This window comes from Papaver somniferum, chromosome 6, assembly GCF_003573695.1.
Source record: "Papaver somniferum cultivar HN1 chromosome 6, ASM357369v1, whole genome shotgun sequence".
NCBI classification, from domain to species: Eukaryota; Viridiplantae; Streptophyta; class Magnoliopsida; order Ranunculales; family Papaveraceae; genus Papaver; species Papaver somniferum.
In genome coordinates this window covers 97,942,084-97,947,210 of record NC_039363.1, presented here as the reverse complement: position 1 = coordinate 97,947,210, position 5,127 = coordinate 97,942,084, and positions in this window count along the sequence as shown.

Genomic DNA, 5,127 nt, shown 5'->3' with positions numbered 1-5,127 from the left:
ACAAAATAACAAAAAATAAGGAAAATAATGGAAGAGGCACGGGCCGACCATGGCTAGGGCACGGCCGGCAGGCCGGCTGTTGGGCCTGGCCTTGGGCGCCTCTTATTATTTAATTAATATTCATTGTTTTCTCTTGTTTTTCGAAGGATTCCTCATTATTTCATATTTTTTGGACACTCGTTCGTGCTTCGGGGTGCTCAGTCGTGCATCATTGTCGAGTACACTCGCACCATTTTTGTGGGGTTTACTCAGTGATGGTCCAGATGCCCGGTTGTTGGGTATTTATTACTGATTTATGAAATTCAGTGGAGAATAATTCATGAAATTGAGTAATAAGATGAGTAGTTATTTTATTATCAATCCATAAAATCAGCAGCGGATTGGACTATGGATTCAGAATAATAAAATGATAATTTCATCACCATCTCATGGAATCGCAGATTTGACCATAAAATCGGAGTAATGAAATAAGTGGTGATATTACCATTTCATGAGATCAGCCGTGGATTCGACCATGAAATCGGAGTAACATCTATTACCATTTCATGAGATCAGTCGTGGATTCGATCATGAAATCGGAGTAATACATTTATCTATTTCCATTTCGATCATGAAATAAGAGTAATGAGATAAGATAGATTATCTTCTAGGAATTCAGTGGTGAATATGACCTAGAATTTAAACTATTGCGTATAGTCAGTAAATCAGTGAGTGTTGCTAATGTCCCGAAGACGTTTTTCCCTCTCAACATTTTATGTATGGAGGACCGCCTGAGTCTATACACGGGTCTCTCTACATAGTTAGGAGCAGTGAGTATCACCGTCCTGAAGACGTTATTGCTCTTAATCTTACGGAGAACCTCCCAATTGTTCTTATATGTAGAGGAAAATTCCTCTATGTAGTCAGGGAACAGTGAGTGTCACCGGTATCCTAAAGGCATTAATCTCTCAATCTTATGGAGAACCGCCCAATTATGTTATTCTACATAGAGGCTATGATGAAATGCCCGGTGTCGAACGCTCCGGAGAGGCCTTTCGAGAGACATATGCATCATACGGAGTATAAGCAGGTTTACAATCAAAATGATTGAATTTTCTAAGCACAGATTCAACATAATGAGATTGACTAAGACTATAACCGTTAGAATTTCTTCTAATTTTCATCCCTAAGATTACATCTACGGGGACTAAGTCTTTCATGTCAAATTTCTCATTCAGCATGCTCTTATTGGAATTATTTACATCCATGTTTGTACCAAGTATAAGCATATCATCAACATACAAGCATACAATCACACATGCATCATTCACAAGTTTAGTATAGACACACTTGTCAGATTCATTGATTTTAAAACCACTAGAAAACATTACAGGATCAAATTTTTCATGCTATTGTTTAGGTGCTTGTTTCAATCCATACAAAGATTTTTTCAGTTTACAAACTTTGTTTTCACAACCTTTCACTACAAAGCCCTCAGGTTGTTCCATGTAAATTTCTTCATCTAATTCACCATGTAAAAAAAATGTTTTTACATCCATTTGATGTATCTCTAGGTTATGAACCGCAGCTATAGCAATTAACATCCTAATGGAAGTACTTCTCGCAACGGGTGAGTAAGTATCAAAGAAATCTACACCTTCCTTTTGTTTGTAGCCTTTAACTACTAACCTAGCCTTGTATTTTTGAATAGTTCCATCTATGTTACGTTTTCTCCTGAAGATCCATTTACATCCTATGTCCTGACACCCTGTAGGTAAATCTACTATCTCCCATGTATCATTTTCTTTGATAGATTCCATTTCACTAATAGAAGACTCTTTCCACCATGGAGATTCAAAAGAAGTCATGGCTTCTCTATAGTTCTGAGGATCAGACTCTACTAGTGTTACGAAGTCAGGTCCAAAGGAGGTTTTGGTTCTATCCCTTTTACTTCTCCTATGATCAACTTCTACTTCATCTTCCTCTAAAGGTAAAGTCTGACTGGTTGAAGGGACATCTAGGGGATCAACACCTCTCTTATGAGAGTCAGATTTTAATGAAAAAATATTTTCAAAAAACACATCAGCCCTAGACTCCATAATAGTATTCACACCAATTTCAGAAATATCAGAACTCACAACCATATATCTATATGCAAGTGTATGCTCAGGATACCCTATGAAGACACAGTCAACAATTTTGGGTCCTATCTTGGTTGCTTTTGGTTTAGGGATCTGAACCTTAGCCAAACACCCCCACACTTTGAAGTATGCTAAAGAAGGTTGTCTACCTTTCCACAATTCATATGGAGTTTTATCTGATCCTTTAAAAGGTACTCTGTTCAAGATATAGCAGGCTGAGAAGACAACTTCCCCCCACAAGTTTGAAGGTAATCCTGAACTAATTAACATGCATTTATCATCTCCTTAAGGTACGGTTCTTACGTTCAGCTACACCATTACACTGAGGTGAATAAGGAGGGGTAATCTAGTGTATTATGCCATGTTCTACACAGAAATCTCCTACAGGAGTTATGTACTCACCCCCACGGTCAGACCTAATGGCTTTAATGGTAGTATTCAATTGGTTTTCAACTTCTAGTTTATACCTCTTAAAGGCTTCTAAGGCATCGTCCTTACCTCTAAGAAAATATATGTGACAATACCTAGTACAGTCGTCTATAAAAGTAAGAAACCATTTCTTACCACCTCTAGTTTGAACCGATTTCATGTCAACTAGGTATGAGTGAATTATTTCTAAGGGTTTAGAATTTTTATGAACATTTTTGCTAAAAGGTTTTCTAGCAAATTTTGATTCTACGCATATTTCACATTTGTGTTCATTTTCCAAACTAAATTTGGCTATGCAGCAGATTGGCTAGTTTAAGCATTGACTTATAATTAACATGTCCAAGTCTTCCATGCCAAACATTCAAAGACTCACAAACATAAGCAGAAGAATCATTATTATTCATAACAGCAGAGTTTACACTAAGCTTATACAGACCCTCAGTCTTATAACCCTTCCCCACATAATCCTTATCCTTAGTTATAACACATTTCCCAGATTCTATTACAATTTTAAAACTCGTATCATCTAAAACAGCACAAGAAACAAGATTTTTGCAGATGTCCGGAACATGAAGAATTTCATTCAATGTGAGAGTCTTGCCAGAAATGAGTTTGAGCCCAACTTTTCCTTTTCCTACAACCGCAGCTGCAGATGAGTTACCCATATAGAGTTTTTATCCTTCCCCTACCTTATTATAGGAGGTGAACATATCTATGTTTCTACTTACATGGTTGGTTGCACCAAAGTATACCCACCAGTCTCTCACATTTGTTACCAAATTTACTTCAGACACCGTGTCAGAAAATTCATCTTTGTTGTTTTCAACCAAATTAGCATTATTTTTCTTTTTAAAGTCCTTACGGTTTCTACAGTGAACCGCCATATGGCCAGGATTTTCACAAGCATAACAATCACCCTTAATTTTATTAATGCTAGATTTGGGTTTCTGAAACATACCTTTCTTGTCGGGAGGTTTCTTGGAGTTGTTACGGTTCTTATCATCATTAGAACCTTTGTGTTCAGTCACATGAGCTTTGTTAGACATGTCCCTTGCAGAAGATACATTTTTGTCCTTGGAGCACATCAATTCTTCTACTTGCATCTTCTTACACAAATCAGCCATAGTAAATTCAGCAGTTTCATGTCTCAGTTTCTTCTTGTACTCGGACCAGGAAGAAGGCAATTTTTCGATGACAGTAGACACTTGAAATGCTTCATCAATCACCATACCTTCCGCAAGAATTTCATTCATAATTTTCTGGAGTTCAAGGAATTGATCAACCATAGATTTACCATTCACCATTTTATACTCATAAAGCCTAGCTACCAAGGATTTCATACTTCCGGCAGTTTCAGCTTGGTATTTTGCTTCCAAAGCAGCCCATAAATCAAAAGAATTAAAGTTCTCTTTTTCCATGTAGAAGTCCTACAGAGCATCTTCTAAACAGTTCAGAATATGATTTTTGGCCATATAGTTCTGCCTAACCCAATCCTCTAACTCAAGTTCACGTCACATATCCTTCAAACTCTCATCAAAAGCAACCAAAACATAATGATCTAACTTATGATAACTCAGAAAAATTAACATTTTCGATTGCCATCTTTTGATATCTTTCCCAGAAAATTTGTCAGGCCTTTCAATATCGTTCTTGCCCATTATTACAGAGAGAAAAAAAACTATTGTGTTAAGATTGTTGCAACTGTAGCAATAAAACACTCAAAGAAATATGTTAGAAATAAAATTTCTGGAAGGTAAATAAACACTCAAATTGACAGAAATAGAGGACAGAGTCACGTGTTCAACATGCTGTCCTTAACATAATAGTTGACCGGTACGCCTCAAGAATGAATGATGCCTATACCCTGTGGTCAAGTTGTATCCAGGATAAAACTTCCCGTTTCAAGTATTGTTATCACTACAATACTTTCCCACTCATACGAACTCAACAGCAAAGCACGGAAGAAAAGAAAAAGACCACACAGAGAGAGAGAGAGAGACGAAAAGAAGAGGATAGTAGCTCTTCTGGACACAAATGAAAATGAAAGTTTCAAATTATTTTTATAGGCAAACAGAGAGGGTGAAATCAATGCACATTAATGTGCAAATCAATGCTGCATGCGAAATAATGCTACCATGATTTCGACATAATTCTGTCATCAACATTCAAAAAACGGTAAGAAAATGTCGACCTCCATGCAAATAAATCCGTTAATAAAAATGTTTTTGGTAAGAGAATAAATTCACCTGGGTCACACGCCCCCCCATATTTAATACATGATTTGTTTTGATTTTCAAAATGATTAGTAAATAAATCAAAAGAAAAATTTTTCCAAAAAGGAAAGTCTTGGTTGACCAAAGTCCATGGTGCAAGCACGAGCTCGAGCCCTAAGCCCAAGCCCTTGGTGGAAACAAAAATATTTTTCCCCACTCGTTCCAGTCACATTATTTTACTAACTATCCATAAAGGAATAGCTATATAGTGGAACTCCTCCTTAGTTATGCCCAATGTGGGACTAAAGGACCTATTTCATTCACTCATAGAAAATGAGTAAGAGCTCTTAGAGACCCAAAGACCC